We start from the raw sequence: 18501 nt of genomic DNA, 5'->3' as shown, positions 1-18501 counted from the left end.
TTCCCAAAAAATCATAACTTTTTTAACTTCTAAAATATATCACTAGCTTTTTTATAAAAATGTATTATCAAGAATTATCTTATACTTATAAGGGAATAAGGCAACATCACATTTTAATAAAAATTCATTTTCATTCAAACTTTTACCATACTTTGACAACATAATTTTTACTTTTTCTAGAGGCACTCATTTGTACAACATATGGAGTTGTTTTTTTTTCTCCCCACTTTATATGAAAAGAATTTATGAGGTGACAACTTGAGGCCAAAAAACAACTTTAAATTAAATTGGAGTTACAACTCCACATTGGTGGTCATCAATTCAAGAAGGTGTTACCCACATTGCCACAATTTTTATAGAAAAGATATCAAAAATGAAAGTGGATAATTTTTAAATGCTATATTCTCAATCACACTGATTGAGAATTAAATGCTATATTCTCAATCACACTGATTGAGTTTGTTCTGCATGGGGAAGCAATTAAATGCGACATAGATTTGTATGCCTTTTTTGAGTGAGTTCTTGTCAACACTTTATAACAAAAACATACGCTATAATCTTGATGTAAGGAAACTCACATCTATAATATGGATAGGTGCCTTGGTGGTGTTACCTATGTAATTAAACACAACAAAAGATTTGCATACTTTTTGGATGGGTTCTTGTCAACACTTTGTGCAAAATAATGTATGGTAAAATCTCTGCGGAAGGAAATGCACATCGAAAATATGGCAAGGTGTCTCGGTGGTTCTACCTACACTTTTGTTGGATGAATTTTGTAGATAACTATATTAAAACATATCAAAAGTTTTGATTTAGATTGTGAGAAAATGATTATCAAAATCTTTAAATTGTATATTTTAATACAGGCACACATATAAATATAAATCATGTAGTGAACTTCTTGCATTTCAGATTGCATTTGACAAGTTTTTTTCTCATTATGCATAGAGAGCACAAGATGAGGCACTTTAGTCTTATGATCATATCTTTCTTATTATCAGTTTTTCTCATATTGATAGTAAACGATGTCACAACAGCAAAGGAGCTCCAACCTGCAATAGATTGTAAGTGAAGTTCCCTATTTGTGTGTGTGCACGTGCACTTGCATGCATCTCTCTCTCTCTCACACACAACCTCTTGTTTTGCCAGCAATATCTAAAGTATTCGTACAAGTTTGGGATGTAAAAGCTTATGAAGACCAAGTATGCACATCTTATGCCTTTCGTTATACCAATAATTGCTCGTTTAGCTTGATTTTGGTCTTTAGTCTTGAATCAAGTAGATGAATTTCATAACAAACCATTTGGGGACTTTCATGTAGATGAAGAATGAAGGGTTCTCTAGTACAAGTACAATGAATTCTAGAAAGCTCGGCTTCTTTGCGGATTATGTTCCAGATGGGCCTAATACTCAGCATGACCCAAAGCGCAAAGGCAAGAGGCCTCCTCTAGGTGAGAGCTCTCCAATCCCTACACCACCTCCAAGCCCACCTCAAAGTTCCCCCTTATCTGATGCTCCCTAGTAAGTTCCACTTTCATAAAGACCTAGGTGGCTTGTTCATAAGAAGTTTGCCTTAAGTTATTTGTGGAAGGCACTTTTGAGAATAGCTCCACCACAGTGATGTAAACCGCTAGCGTTTCGTTAATAATTATCATTTTATATAATAGAGTATAATCTCTAAGCCTTGGGCATGGTAGAGCTACTAGTTATTTTGGTTATTATATAGTTATTTAGATTAGACAGGTCGAAACGCTCTGTAACCACAGTGTTCATTGTAATATATTCATTCTTATGCATGATTCTCTCTCGCGCGCGTACCACGCAAATTTATGTTCCGCCTCAGCTGAATGCACACAAAGGCCACCTGCAGCTAAAAAGAACGTTGGAGGCCGCAGTGGGTTGAAGGATCGATGTATTGCTAGAAGCGTGCTCGCGGACGTCTGTGGCTGTAAAATATGTGTGTGTGAGAGTGTGAGAGAGAGAGAAGGGGGAGAGAGAGAGAGAGAGACGAGTGCGCGCGCGCCATCATCATATTCCAGAAAATGCAGCTCATTTCCAGTCATTGCCATCGCTAATTATCATAGTACCCAAGCCATGTAATTAGCACGCTAATCGCTTGCTCAAAAAGGACTAATCCAAAACATCGACTAACCACCCGTGCGGAAGGGATATTGACGTGTGGGAGCTGATTGATGAAACAGTAGGAGCTGCGCATCTAAGGTTGGGTTGTGCTTGTACTGTGAGAGAGAGAGAGAGAGAGAGAGAGAGAGTAACGTTCTTACCAGCTGCAGAAGAGAGAGAGAGAGAGAGAGAGTAGCGTTCTTTGCCAGCTGCAAGCATCTCTCCCCGCCTCTCTCTCTCTCTCTCTCTTTCGCGCACACTCGCGCTCTCTCTCAGACACACACAGGGGTGCGTGCGTAGCTGCGTACAGTGTGTAAAATAAGTGCGGGTAGAGGAAAGGTGCAGAGAGAAACGAGCGCGCGCGGGTGGCCGTGTGTAAGATATGTGTGCGTGCACGTGTGTGAGAGAGAGTGTCTGTGTAAGATATGTGGGCGTGCATGTGTGTGTGTGTGTGTGTGTGAGAGAGAGATCAGAGAAGTGTTCTTGCGAGATGCAGAGTGTGTGAGACAGAGAGAGAGAGAGAGAGAGAGAGAGAGAGAGTAGGGTTCTTTGCCAGCTGCAAGTCTCTCTCCCCCCCTCTCTCTCTCTCTCTCTCTCTCGCGCACACTCTCTGTCACACACATGTCGATGTCGCAGTCCAAAGAATCATCATCACTAAAGATTCACCATCGCACGCTCCCACTCATGAGGCGCTCTTAAATCTAAAGCAGAGAGAACATCCATCATGCCTCACGGGATATATATATTAACTACGCATTTTATATTCAATAATAAAAAGCACGTAAAATGTTATCCAAATATTAAAATAATGCAAAGCATGAATTTGTTCTCGTCTCCTGCATCCATTTTATAACTTCAGGGGGCGCATGCTACAACACACAGTTTATTTTTTATCAATTTTCAAATCGTGTCCCTACTTTCCGTGTGAGTGACCGTCATTATTAGTAATTACCTTTCAAAATTATGACTAAATGGTTCAAGCGTAAACATTTAGAAAGACAGAGTTGACTTTTCCTTGGCCAAACATCTCGTTATCTTTTATCTTTTTTTTATTGCTAATTAAAAAGGAATCAATTTGTGATCATCATTGGGCATAAACCAACAGTGCACATGTGAAAAACTTTTTTTTTTAACACCCACTCCCCACTCTAGCCTTGGAGAGAGCAAGACCAATAACTTATATCAACAATCCTAAGTGATACAGGAGTTGTATCTTTAGCCCAAGTTGTAGCCACCCCATGCACTCAATGGGAGGTTGTGGGTTCAATTCTACCCAATGAATGTGAAATAGTTTTGAGTATTGGTTAAGGGAGATAAACGTGATTAGTTCTTTTTAGGATATACTTTAAGGTTAGCTAGGAGTGGTGATCCACAAGGTAGGTGGCTATAGTGGAGAGGGAGCCCTTGATCTTTCTGCTATCCTTCTCTTTATATTAAGGAGGAGTTACCTTTGGCTTTAATAGTAGGGAGCATGTGGAAAGTCCTTAGAAGCTACAATTTGAAAGGGGAATTATCCACTCTTCTAATATAAAAATTATCCTATAAAGAACTAAAACATAAGTATCTATTCAATAAGCTTAGAGGTGATATATCGACTGCATTAGACTACAAATAAGTGAGCTTAAATGTAAGTGGATAACATATAAATTACCTTTTTAGTAGCATAACAACCTAATACTTGGCTGGCTAGTAACCTATGCTTACGGAGAGTAATCTAGTGGGTCAAGAAGGGGCTAGACGTGTATCTATATAGGAATGTATATGTAGGGCAGCCATAACATGATTGTGAAAGTCCATGGTCATAGTGTCAGTGCCAGCGTCGTTTGTAGGTGTAGACTCGCCTCATTAAGATGAATTAATAATTTTGTATAAATTACACCACCTTCCATGGCCATTTGGGCTCATCTTGGGCCCCATTCGGACCTCGTAATGATAGGACAAGGTGTCCAAGAGTAAACTCTACCAACTCTATGTGTGAACCATTATGAGATAATGGTCCAATGTAGCATGTAGTCTATTTAGTAGTGTGACAAATCTAATCCAAGGTATCTCTAGACCATTTGGCCTCCTAGGCCACCTTCTTGTGTGAATACAGAGATATTGGGCATCCGTGCTACTCAACCACTCATAATGGGGGTCGTACACAAGCATGAGCTAGCTGGTGCCTAGACAATACAATATGAGGATGGAGCATTGATATCTAACATTTTCTTATATTTAAAGGTTAATATCCTCAGATAATATTTCATTGATAAATTTTCTATATCTATCATCTCCAATACTTTACATGTTCAAACTTTGAGTCTCCCACGAATGTATATGATCTACTCCATGTTTCTCAAGGTGTAAACAATATTTTAATAATCTACATGTTATTGAACATTTTAGGCTAATATATGCAAAGCTTGTGGATGCAACTTTAGTTTCTAAATTATGTGGTCTCTTATTATTTCTAAAAGCACACAAACTAGATTGCACATGAAAAAGGATTAAAGAAGAATGTAACTATTCTAAGGTAGGATAATATTAGCCACATTTGGCATGTATTTTTATGAGGGACAAGATTCTTTGTGAATTTTTCTTATCCAAAAACACCATGCATGTTCACTAATCCAAAGTGAAAATCTCAACGTTCTTTTTAAAAACATAGAGAATGGAGTTTTCGAGAGTAAGACGGGGATCCGTCTTACATACAGCTCTCTCTCTCTCTCTCTCTCTCTCTCTCTCTCTCTCTCTCTCTCTCTCTCTCTCTCTCTCTCTCTCTCTCTCTCTCTCTCTCTCTCTCTCTCTCTTTGCCGTAGCTTCAATGCGGGGCAGAGCTCACTTTAAACCCTTCATTGAACAATCCCGATACTCCAGAAAGTCGGTGCTTCAAACAATCGCGATACTCCATTTTAAAAAAAAAAAACTTGCTCTGAGGTCTTGTTCCATATGTAAGGTTACCTTTCTTGAAGTAATTAATTAATAGCGCCCAAAATTGGGCACCCATATTAATACACCTTAAAGATGGATGGGTCTTACTAGCTATATTTTTTTTTGTTTGATTCTCCAATATGTTAGACTCTATGTATGTTCTCACCTAGTTTAAATATGCTAAAATGTGCTTATCTCTAACTTTGCATGCGGTTATGGACTAGTTTGTCGTAACCCAAACTTGTTCTAGCTTCGATGTACAAGAAATAAATGGCATGTTTTTTTTTGTGAGATTAGTTACTAAAAGGAGATGTCATTAATGTTACTTGTTATGCAACAAAAAAATTGGCTCCATTTTACTAACCATGTATCTACAAATGAAATGTAAACAATATAAAAATTTAAATACCACAATAACTCATTAAAAATAGTATATTACTTTAAGAAATTATATGGAAATTAATTACCTAACTCTACTTATTAAACTTCAAATAAACAAACAAGTATAGTCATTTTACACTACAACTATTAAAAATATACATTACATGTTTAAAATCTTTAACACAGAGATATTAAAAAATAAATAAGTCTAAGTTTACTTTTAAACTTTCTTAAAATTCACTATATGTTTTAGGATATTAATTTTCCAAAACAAAGACCCCAAAAAAATTACTTATTTTTTATTTAAAATACTTTTTGATGATTTCTCACTCCCTTGCAATTCCATAAAAACCCTAAAAAACTACCCTTACTTTTTGGAAGTAAGGAAAAATAATTTGCTATTTATTAAAAACATTTATTCAATTTTTTGCTCATAAAAATACCCAATAATTCCTAAAATAAATCAAAATATACTTAAAAATTTTATATGAGTAAGAAATGATAAAATACTCCTCTGATAATCACCACTAAGATAAATTCTTTAATGGACTCTCTCATAATAAATAATTATTTATTTTATCTTAATTTAAGAAATTAATGAAATTAACACATTATGATGTAACACAACTTATATAATCAAAATTCCCTTAATTGCATGTTGAAACTCTTAATAATCACTAATTATGGTCATTTCAAAGCATATTCAAGAAAAATACCTCCAAGAAACACTTGATTTGGTGCACAATTCAAAGGAATGGTGTTGCCAATGCTCTTGCAATGTCACAAACATCCTTTGTATGAAAACTTTCAACCAAGTCTCTGAATTCTTTCCTTAATCTCTCTAATTAGTCCATAATTGAGTTGCCTTTTCTTTATTCTTTTAATGGTTTTTTTAATCTTATTTTGTTTAAATTTAAAACTCTGATGCTATGCCTCGCTGGAAAGGCTTTCCCCCTCTCTCATTCTTAAAATCAGCCCTTATTTATCCTAGTTAAGTGATCTAATAGTGGGAACTAAACTTTTCATATTGTTTCTCTTTTAAAAGTGAATTTGATTAGTTTAGAGTGCTTAAAACCAATTGGAGATAACTTTTAAGTAATTTTAAGTTAGAAAATTTTGAAAAATGATCAGCCATACAAAGGAGGTTATGGCAAAATTTTTCTAAAATTTGGTGAAATAAGTTTTGTGTTTTCTAAAAGTGTAATTTTGATTTTATGCATAGGAAGATGCATAAAGCAATTTATTTTTATTTCAAAAGAGTTATTTTCATCAATTTTTATTTTATGCATAGAAAGATGCATAAAGAAATTTATTTTTATTTCAAAAGAGTTATTTTCATCAATTTTCATTTTATGCATTGGAAGATGCATAAAGAAATTTATTTTTATTTCAAAAGAGTTATTTTCATCAATTTTTATTTTATGCATAGGAAGATGTATAAAGAAATGTAGTTTTTTTTTCAATTTTCATTTCATGCATAGGAAGATGCATAAAGAAATTTATTTTTATTTCAAAAGAGTTATTTTCATCAATTTTCATTTCATGAATAGGAAGATGCATAAGAAATTTATTTTTATTTCAAAAGAGTTATTCTCATCAATTTTCATTTTATGCATAGGAAGATGCATAAAGAAATTTATTTTTGTTTCAAAAGAGTTATTCTCATCAATTTTCATTTTATGCATAGGAAGATGCATAAAGAAATTTATTTTTGTTTCAAAAGAGTTATTCTCATCAATGTTTCGGACATCATAGCATAGCGGAGGCTACACTCCAACCCACACACTTTGTCAATCCATGAATGCAACCCGGTTAGCGCATAGAGGCTAAAATAATTGGACTGATGAGTGTGAGGAATCCTTTGAAAAGTTGAAGCAAGCATTAGTGAGACTGCACCCATCTTATGGATACCAGATTGGAACCAAATCTTTCATGTCCATATTGATGCTTCAAACTTTGCAATTGGATGTATTTTGGCTCAATCGGGAGAACATAATAAGGATTTCCCGATCTCATATGCTAGTCGACAGTTGAACAATGCTGAGAAGAATTACACCACAACAGAAAGAGAAGGTTTGTCCATGATATATGCAGTGAAAAAGTTTCGCCATTACCTTTTGGCAAACAAATTCATATTTTTTGTGGACCATCAAGCATTGCTATATTTGGTAAATAAGCCTTGTGCAACTGGAAGGATTGTAAGGTGGTTTATCATCCTTCTTGAGTTTGATTTTGAAGTTGCAGTTCGAAAAGGAACAACTCATCTAAGGGCAGATCATTTGTCTCGAATCACCTCTGGCGAAGCTCCTGTGGGTGTGGATGATGATATGTTAGATTCAACACTTTTCCTTGTAGAGACAGCTCCTAGATGGTCTGAATCCATTTTAGAAATTTTGACAAGTGGGCAGATACAACTAGCGGGTCCTAATGTGGACCTATGGCGACCATTCACGTTAATCTCAGGGAGATTATATCGTCAGGGTAATGATGGAGTGTTGCGGCTTATACCTAACCCCGACCAATATGAGGAAATCTTGGAATGGGCACATGCAGGTATCGATGGATTCCATGCATCAGCTACTACTTGTGTGCGACGTATCTCTCAGGATGGGCAATGGTGACCTACCATGCATGCGGATGCTGAAACATTTGTTCGTAACTGTGCTTCATGTAAAATTCAGAAGCCAATTCATAATGTCACATTATTCCAAATTTCAACTACACCAAGTTGGAGTAAGTATATTGTGGACTATCTTCAGCATGGTCATTTGGATCAAAAAATTCCTAAACATCGAAAGCATGCTATTAAAATTGAAGCGGCAAACTATATGCTGATAGAGGGCCAACTCTACAAGAGGGGCAAGGATGGCAACTTACGCATGTGTGTATGTGAAGCTGACTATCTGAAAATCTTAACTCATGCACATGCAGGTGTTGGGGGTGGACACTTTTCGGGCAATACCACAGCTAAGTTGATTAGGTGGTCTGGGCTTTGGTGGCCAACCTTACAAATGGATGCCGAAGAATATGTGAAACGTTGTGACGATTGTCATTAAACCTCCAGCTCGTCACACGCATGCAGAATATATTACAGTCGCAACCGACTATTTGACCAAATGGGTTGAGGCAAAGGCAACAGTCAAAAATGATGCCAGAACCACAGCCAAGTTCTTGTATGAGTACGTGTTTACACGCTATGGCTTACCTATTGAGATCGTTAGTGATCAAGGTGTACACTTTGTAAATGAAGTCATAGAATTTTTGCTTCAAGAATTTATGGTAATTCATAAGCGTTCTGCACCCTATCATCCCCAGACCAATGGACAAGCTGAGAGTACTAACAAGATTCTCTGCACAGCACTCACAAAGATTGTTGAGGGACATAGGACTGATTGGGAGCAAAAGTTGCACTCAGTTCTTTGGGCATATAGGACAGCCTATAAAACATCTGTGGGCACAACCCCATTTGAACTTGCTTTTGGATTAGATGCAATTCTTCCCATTGAATTTCTTGTACCTACTCTACGAGTAGCTAAACAACTGGATTGGACTGGTCATGAGCTTTCACAACGCGTTGACGAATTGGAAAAGCTTGATGAGACCCGCTTATTGGCGATAATGGGGATGTATGCTGAGAAGAAGAGACAAAAGCAATGGTATGATAGAAATGTAACAACTGGCCGATTCAAAAAAGGAGACCTGGTGCTCTTGTACACACTTAAGAAGCATAAGAGAAAGCTCAAGAAACGTGGCCTAGGACCATTTGTAATTAATGAGCTAACTCCAAGTGGTGCAGTGCGTTTAGAGACACTAGAAGGTGAGCAAATGCCTAACTTCATTAATGGAAGTCGTCTCAAGAAATACAATGAACCATTAACTGAAGCCATGCTTCAACAGATGCATGCTGCACAAACACGGAAAGAAGCACTTGACCTACTTAAACGTCAGGCTCAAGAGGAGGCTAAAGCTAGAGTTGCAAAAGCCAAGGAGCGTCGCAAAGCTTCTATGTTGGCCATACAGTTGGCTACTGATGAACCATATGTCGATCCATTCAATATTCAAGTGTGCCTCCATCTTCATGAGACTACCTACTTTGTCTCTGCCTTAATTGACTCTGGTGCAGATTATAATGTTCTCTCGTTTGACACCTGGATAGCCTTGGGTCAACCACCACTTGTGCAAATTCCTGTGGACCTACGAAGCTTCTCGGGAGAAGATAACCCTATAGAGGAAAAATGTGTCATTATGATGACCATTCAGGATCACCAGATGTCAGTGCCCTTTTATGTGGCACGTAAGTCCAAGGCAGTAGTAGAGGTTGTTCTCGGTAGATTGTGGTTAAGTGCTACCAATTGCTCATTAGATTGGAAGAATAGACAATACAAGTTGCAAATTGATTCTGATTGCATCTTGGGATCTGCTACTCCACGAGCTTTATCTTGTCAAAGGGGTAATGTTTCTACCTTACACAACCCACTCTCAAAATCTGCTCTTGAAGCTCCAAAACAAATGATGTGGATAATTGATGAGTACTCAAGTGAGGGCCATGGCTGGCATGTTCCAACTACTCTAGTTGCTGCTCAAAGAAGGCCAACTTAATTTTCCATATCAGTGGGTGCAAAAGAAATCAACACAAACTCTTCAAGATAGGATAGGTGGTTGTGATAGCACCTACAAATCTACTGGTGTTGATCTTCCTAAAACATGTATTGAAACACCGGTTGTCCCAATTTCTCCTTATTACCCAATTCCACCATCAACTTGTGTACCTCATTTGAGCATAAATTCTAGCATTTCAATGCCTAAATCCTCTTATCTTGCTCTAGTTGCTGCTCAAAGAAGGCCAACTTAATTTTCCATATCAGTGGGTGCAAAAGAAATCAACACAAACTCTTCAAGATAGGATAGGTGGTTGTGATAGCACCTACAAATCTACTGGTGTTGATCTTCCTAAAACATGTATTGAAACACCGGTTGTCCCAATTTCTCCTTATTACCCAATTCCACCATCAACTTGTGTACCTCATTTGAGCATAGATTCTAGCATTTCAATGCCTAAATCCTCTTATCTTGCTCAAATTCCAAGACAATTGCTAAAATCCCCACCTAAGAAGGACATACCAAAAACTAAAGATAAGGCATTAACACTACAATTGAAGCTCTTTGGTAAATCAATGTTTGAATAATGTAGTTCCTTATGCCTTTAGAAGATGTGTTCTTTTTGAGATAATCTTGTTTTTTATTGGAATTGTAATGATGGATATGAGTGTTCTAAATTTCATTGTTCTACGTCCAGATAACTCCTGATGGATATTTGGCGAGATACATGTCCACCATGCATTGACCCTGATAGTACTCGACCTGATCATCGCGGGGGTTATAGTGCTCCTCCGTTTCAAACACATTATAGGTACTTCTATGCTCCCTTAGGTGAAAATTGCTATGGGCATCACTTTGTCACGTTATTCTATCAACAGCATCACCCATTTCCACATTGTCAAGAGTGTGCACGGCTCGTATTAGGAGAAGCCTCACATATTTGTTGGATATGCCACTCTTACTTTAGACGATATGGCACGGGCTTAATGAAGCAAATTGTGGGAATTACACCCCAACGCCATAATCTTCTTAATGTGAGAATACCAGAGAGAGGACCAAATAAACGTAGATTACCTGAGGAGGTTCAAGCACAACAATGAAGGGATACAAGCTTAAATGACTTGCAACCACCGATCTTGCAAGCCCTCCTTCCCCAAGCCTCAACATGTCAATATTGGATCAATATGAGTACCTATATTGCACAGTTCCAAAATCAAAATTGTCTCCTTAACCTTCCCATAGAACCAATGCCATATTTTAGTGAGGAAGCACTCCTTCCTCTACCACCTTCTCCAGAGGCCGGTTTTTGTGAGGGGTTGTCTCTGCATCCTGAGGAAATTGATACCATCTTTCCAGCAGACGAGGACACGGATGCACCACCAGCGCAAGGGTAAGCTCAGTGACTCCACAATAAGATCGACAAGCCAGGGCACTTTTCTCCCATTGGGTTTTTCCCCTCAGCTATATTCGGTGATTGGCACCAATGGCAAATTTTATTCTTTTCTTTTCTTTTCTTGTTTGTTAATAAAAATTTTGCAGCGATCTCCACTAAAAAAAGAGCATCAAACACACCCCAATAGACCACCTACCGTGCACACAAATTAGGAAGGGGGGAGACATGCTACGCCTACAAAGATCAAGGAGGAGCAATCTGCACAAAATCAGCAATGCATCAATGCAAACGAACAACATCAACAGGGCACTACAACAGGTGTATTCAAATCTTAATCTTTATTTCTTTAAGTGCTTTTATCTTTTGAATATATGGTTTACATGTTCACACAATGTTGGCTGGTTTAAGTTTTTGATTAGTTGTTAAAATATGGTGAGTGAATTCTAGACTCTTAGAAGACTTAGTAAAAGATATTTCTATCTAAAGACAGTGTAGGATATATACCAATGGAATATGCCAAGTTCTTATGCTTTCAAGGTATATTAGTTATCCCTAGTGGTAGCTACCTCTTAGATATGAGCTAGGTGCTAGGATTAATAAAAAAATTTATGAAAATATACCATAAAAATATATATATATATATACAAAGTAAATTGAGACATGATGTGTCTATAGCCATGTGGAATGCTTGGTAGGACCTGGGGTTGTCTTAACACCTTGGGGCCGATGCCATGGTTTCCATGGGGTGAACACTAATGTCTAAAAGCTTCAGAAAAAGACCTTTGAGGAATCTATCGCCTTGATAGATGTTGGTAGGACTATGGGGTACACTTTGGGCCCTCGAGACCGATGCCCTCATCTTCATGGGGTACTCCTTAGGTCATAAAAGAAAGAAAAAGGGTCTGTCGCCTTTGAGATACTTAGCGGTCTTTAGATTCTCTTGGCGAAGGTCTCTTGGCCATTGCTTGGGTCTCTTTGGGATGGAACCTTAATCTTTATCACCTTCTACACACACATCAAAAAAGAAAAAGAAAAAAAAAGAAAAAAAAAAAGAGAGTTCCAATCACCTTTGCTCATAATTAGGAGTAGGTTTGCCACTTAGGAATAACTTAAATACTTGTAGGACATTGAGACTGAGATCATAACCGGTGGTGTACAAAGCACACTTGCCTTTGCATAGCACTATCTACCACTTAAGTCTAACTTTGACTAGTCTTTACTCACCTATTTTAGTACTCACTAATGGCTAGCAGATGGAAGCTTAGAACATCCCCTTGGGCTACTTGAGAACATATTGGTCACCACATGTGGGATTGAATATGAGCACACCTTTGCAGTAGTGGATTTTGGAAAACATCCAAACTATGAAGTGATATTGGGTAGACCATTCATGCGACAATTTCAAATGATTCAAGATTGGGGATACAATTATTTGTACCTCCGACATGATTCTGTCATCACAAGGGTCAACCTAAGGAATCACTCATATCGTGATGTAACAAGGTCTCCAATAGATGAGTTTGATTCGGCTTCATCTGAGGGCTCAAGAGTTACATTGTCAGACGGGCGAGAAGATCTGTGGATGTGTGGAGCCTCATGTAGGGATTTCAACACTGAGAGACTTAAGGGTAATCGAAGTGTATCAGATGAGCTTTACCGAAGCCAATTCAATTTTGTGACTCAGATGGATATGATATTATTCCTATACGAATGGTACAACCACGTGCCCTTCTAGATGATTTGTACTATAGGGATACATCCACAACAGCTCTGCATGTCGAGGAAGTCTCAGTGGAGGATTTAACACTCGAATCTGCTAATGATGCTGATAAGGAAGATGGCTGGGACTCTGATTTTAATAATGATGTGACAATCCCTGAGGAAGAGTTAGGAAAGGCACGCCTACTCTTGAGAGGAAGGGAGGTTCAAGTAGAGATCCCTCGAAGCCGACCTAAACGTAAATGTTGTAAGAGCCATAAGAGAATCAGTAGACAAGATGGGCGGGAACAACGTGAGAGACTACAAAAAGAAAAGGAGGAGTCTAAGAGTGAAAACTCTCGACCACCACCTCACTTCTCAGGAAAGAACGGATATCTATACTATGTCCAAGCACAAGATAGTATCAAAGACCAAATAAAATGATCAGATAGATTCCAAGCGGGAGAAAAGCTAACAATTGTTAGCAAAAATCGTAAAAAAACAAAGAAACGAAAACCAAAACTCAAGTCTAAAACCGATTCAAAAAAGAGTGTGGGAAGTGCAAAGACAACGGTTGAACAAAAAAATCCGATGCAAGATGGCAAAGGAGAGCTCAAAACCGCATGGTCTTCAATGAGTGAAGACTCAAGTGGACAAGAACAAGGTCTCAATGTTCCTCCCAATTTCACACAGTACACTCTTCAAGATCGGAAGATTGTTCTTCAACAGCCCATGCGACAAAAACCAAGCGTGCCAGGGGTTTCATACGATGGTCCGGAAGATGCAAAAAAGATTGATATTGCTAAGCCACGAGAAGAGCCTCGCTATGTGTGGATTGCCACAGACTTGTCCTTAGATGAGGAGAAGTTATTAATACAAACAATAAAGGAGTATCGCGATATTTTTGCTTGGAGTTATAAAGACCTCAAGGGAGTTGATCCAAGCATATGTCAGCATACAATTCCATTGCGAGAGGATGCAAAGCCCTCCAAGCAACGTCCTTATACCTACAATGAAAATTTTGCACGGAAGATAAAGGAAGAAATAGACAAGCTCTTAGAGGCAGAATTTATCTATGAGATTGAACACACTGAATGGGTCTCCCCTATTGTAGTGGTGCCCAAGAAAAATGAAAAACTTCGAGTATGTGTAAACCTCAAGAAGGTAAATGCAGCAACTGTACGTGATCATTACCCACTTCCAATCACGGATCATGTTCTGGAACGAGTTGCAGGGAAAAAGGCATATAGTTTCTTGGATGGATTCTCCGGGTACAATCAAGTGTCAATTGATCCAAAGGATCAACACAAGACAGCCTTTGCTACTGAAGATGGCATCTTTGCCTATCGTGTTATGCCATTTGGTCTAACAAATGCACCAGCAACCTTTCAGCGGTTAATGAGTCATGTATTCAAGGAGTACCTTAGGCAATTTCTTGAGATTTTCATGGATGATTTATGTGTTCACTCACAAGAGCGTGATGATCATATAGAACACCTCAGACTTGTGTTTCAAAAGTGTCAACTTTATCGTATATGCTTGAATCCTGACAAGTGCAAATTCATGGTAAGACAAGGGAACATTTTGGGCCATATTGTTTCTCGCAATGGGATTTCAACAGATATGGATAAAATTGATGTCATTGTCTCATTACCTAGCAGAGCGCTGTGCAGTAGCTGTAGAAGGCACAGTGGGCGACGTTGGCAGTAGGAGTAAAAGGCGAAGGAGCGTCGGCGTCGGCAATAAAGGTGGGCGCAAGCAAGGAAAAGGGTGGCGGCCGTAGAAGAAGGCGGAGCGCTGCATCGAGGGGCACTGCATCGAGCTCTGCAGGAGAAGCAAAAGTCGAAGAGGTAAGGGCGCTGCCCTTTGGCGGAAGAAGGAAGAGGCTGACGTGGCTGTTTAAAAAAAACGCAGAGAAGGCGGCCAGTTGGAGTGGAAGGCGACGGAGTGCTGTTGGAGTGGAAGGCGACGGAGTGCTGTTGGAGTTGAAGGCGACAGAGAGCACAGTGGGTGGCGGCAGAGCGCTGTGCAGTAGCTGTAGAAGGCACAGTGGGCGGCGTTGGCAGTAGGAGTAAAAGGCGAAGGAGCGTCGGCGTCGGCAGTAAAGGTGGGCGCAAGCGAGGAAAAGGGTGGCGGCCGTAGAAGAAGGCGGAGCGCTGCATCGAGGGGCACTGCATCGAGCTCTGCGTGGAGGGCGTTGTCGGCATCGAGCGCTGCAGTGGAGGCGGCTGGTAGAAGGAGCAGACGGCGAAAAAGCTATGGTGAAGAAGAAGACGTGCAGAGCTGGCAGCATTGAAGACGAGGCGAGAGCGGTGAGGCGCAGAATCCGGGAGGCGGCGAGGCGGCGAATAAGGTTGGTGCATTTTTAATTTTTTTTTATTTTTTATTTTTTTTATTAATTTTTCATGTGTTTTGTATTTTTAAATAAATAATAATAATAATAAATATAAAAAAACAACCAAAAAAAATATTTCTCCTTTTTTTTTAAAAAAAAAAAGAAAAAGAAAAAAAAGAAAAAGAAAGAAAAAAAAGAGAAAAAAGAAAAAAACCATTAAATAATTTTTTAAAAAAAAAGAAAAAAACAATTTTTATTTTTGTATTTTGAATCCATTGTTCATTATTTAAATTTCTGTAAAATTTTGCATAATTAAAGTAGCTTGCATTTTTTTATTATTTTTTTAGAATTTTTATAATTGCGTGCATAATTAGTAGATTCATATTTTTTGTAATTGGCACGAAATTTATTAGTTTTAAAAAAAACAACAAAAGGAGAAGAAAGCAAAAGAAAATTTTTAAAAAAAAGAAATAGAAATTAAAAAAATAAATAAATAAATTTCTATAAATTAAGTGTTTTTTAGGAGTCTACTTTTTTGCATATTTTGTAATTCTTTATTTTTTTTAATTTTTTGCATAATTAGTGTAACTTGCATTTTTTTAATTTTTGTAACTTTGTGCATAATTAGTATTTTTTTAGCGTGATTCATAATTTTTGTAATTAAAAAAAAAGTAAAAACATAAAATCATTTAAAAAAATAATTAAAAAATAGGATAGATAGTTACACCACACATACTCATTTTAGTTGCATTTAGTGATAGGTTAAAATATATATATATATTAAAAAAACAAAAAAACAAAAAAATAAAACACAACAAAACAAAACAAAAACACAAAAAAAACCAAAAAAATTGACCTTATGCACTTGCGGTCGGGACGTCTTATAGATTCTGCCCATAGGGCCTAGGGCACCTTCTAGAGTACCTACGCAGGAAAGTGGGACCCAATTGGTAGGAAATTTGGCAGATATTGTTGAACCCCTTTCAGAATCCCAATCCGATACCCTTTCCTCCAGAACAACTAGTTCATTGTCCATGGATAATCTAGGGCCGACAAATAGTCAGTCCGTAACCCCAAATAGGACACCCACAAGATCCTTTAATCCATTTGAAGCCGACACCATGGGGTTAACACTCAATGTGAGACTCCAATATGTTTACACAAATGCTCAAGGAGCTGAGATCTTTAGGGATCCACAACAACGGTATCTTGTTAAGATCGCAGACATTTTCTCAGAACTTGATAGAGCACCTCTAGTCAATGACCAGGGTAACATGTACATGGGTGGAGATGGTGTTCGCTACGAAGTCACCTACCATCCAGAAAATGTAGACAAATTAGGGGAGCTCTCTAAAACCGAGTTCTTAGACTTATCAAAACTTTCCAGAGCAAGGGAGTCTAGAGATGACTGGCTCATTGAGCCGGACATGCCTGAACCCTCCAATGCCCAGTCCTCAAAGACATCCATAGATGATTTACTTCTTGTAGATCTAAATTTGGAAAGGGATAGGAAAGGCAAGAGTAAAATGGATCAGGGGGCTGAGAACCAATGGGAGTTTGTACGACAAATTCCAGTGACAAAGGTCTTACAGGATGACCCACTTCAAGAGGTCTATAAGGACTCGTTAGAGGGATATTATGCCACAACTAGATTGCCACAGCTAGATCTTCCTCTAGCTCTTGTGGTGGTAGTTGAGAAGCTTGCAGGACACATGAACCGAATAATTGATAAATGGGCCAATGAATACCGAACCTTAGATTGGAAAGAGATTCGGGAACTCACGTGGAAAGGACAACCATTATTCATGGAAGTGTTCTCAACAAATATAGCCAAACCAGGAGAGACAGCCTTTCTTGGAGAAACTGTTGCTCCTCCCCTACGAGGGTTCACTAGAGAGGGACCTTCAACATCCAAGTGGACCACTGCTAGTAGCCCAACTCTAGCACCAAGATATCGTCCTACACCAAATGTGCGACCACAGGTCACACCACACCAACATCTTTCTCACTATGACAATCGGAGGAGAGGGGAGCCAACTCGGCCTCCCATAAATGCACCTCCTGAAATGCGGGTGACAAGATCTTTGGAGGGGTTTGGTGAGGCTGGTAATAGGGTACCCACACCAATTTTTGATGCATGTGGACCATCTTTCCAAAGAGAGGAACAATTCCCACTGAGAGTGAGAGGCCGTAGGCCCTATGATGAGTATTCAAGACAAGTAAGGCCATCAACTCTTCAGAAACTGGTAAAGTCGGGAGATCCATACGACCATGTAGCAGCATTTAGGCAAGCAGTTCTAGCTGCTGATAAGCATACTCAAATTGAAGGATTTGGACTCACTCTCGAGGGAAAGGCCCTTGCTTGGTTTCAGGCATTAGAGGCTTCAGACAAATCTTCTTTACGAGTTTTGGAAGAGAGATTCATTGCTGCTTTTTCCTTGATGGGAATTCAACATGACACGGTAGCACACATCTACTCTTTCAAGCAAGGCGAGAATGAGAGTGTTAGAGACTGTGTAAATAGAATGAAGCAGTACATTAATCGTTGCCCAGAGGATGAGAAGCCCGCCCAAAGTCGATTAATTTCTCTCTTCTTGAAAGGACTCAAAAATTCAACACTGCATACACATCTCTATGCGAAGAAGCATACAAATTTCAATGAGTGTTGCCATGATGCTATGGATTTCACCGATAACTTCAAATTCCAAGATGGTTCTGGCCCAGAGGTGAAACCTAGAGATCAGTGGGGTGATGACCAAAGTTCAGGGTCTAGCGCGCTAGTAAATCCAGACCAGATAGCTAACCTAGTACTAAGGAGATTGGGATAGACCTATCGTCCACCCTTGTAGCCACAACAACAGCAGCAGAGAATGAGGAGTGTACTTCCTATAGGTCCTCATCTTTGTGGAGCATGTGGCGGTAACCATAAAACAGAGGAATGTAATACCTTTTCTCCTCTAGTCACAAACCAACCCACAAAAAAGTGGTGCCAAGCCTGTGCTTGGAACTTTACCCATACCACACAGGAATGTACTAGCATTGTGAGAATGAGACAGGA

At 38.7% G+C, this 18501-nt stretch overlaps 1 long non-coding RNA gene across 1 annotated transcript; it reads left to right on the top strand.

Annotated features, from left to right (window-relative positions):
• Positions 1-929: 929 nt before the first annotated feature.
• Positions 930-1761, top strand: LOC147606757 (uncharacterized). Its single transcript, XR_015264924.1, has 3 exons — positions 930-1067; positions 1153-1205; positions 1325-1761. It is a non-coding gene; the product is annotated as an uncharacterized LOC147606757 (long non-coding RNA).
• Positions 1762-18501: the final 16740 nt, after the last annotated feature.

The sequence above is a fragment of the Cibotium barometz genome, chromosome 57 (assembly GCF_041138505.1).
Source record: "Cibotium barometz isolate CiBa-2024 chromosome 57, ASM4113850v1, whole genome shotgun sequence".
Lineage (NCBI taxonomy): Eukaryota > Viridiplantae > Streptophyta > Polypodiopsida > Cyatheales > Cibotiaceae > Cibotium > Cibotium barometz.
Note: the sequence above shows the minus strand (reverse complement) of the source record. Positions and strands in the feature narration are given on the sequence as shown.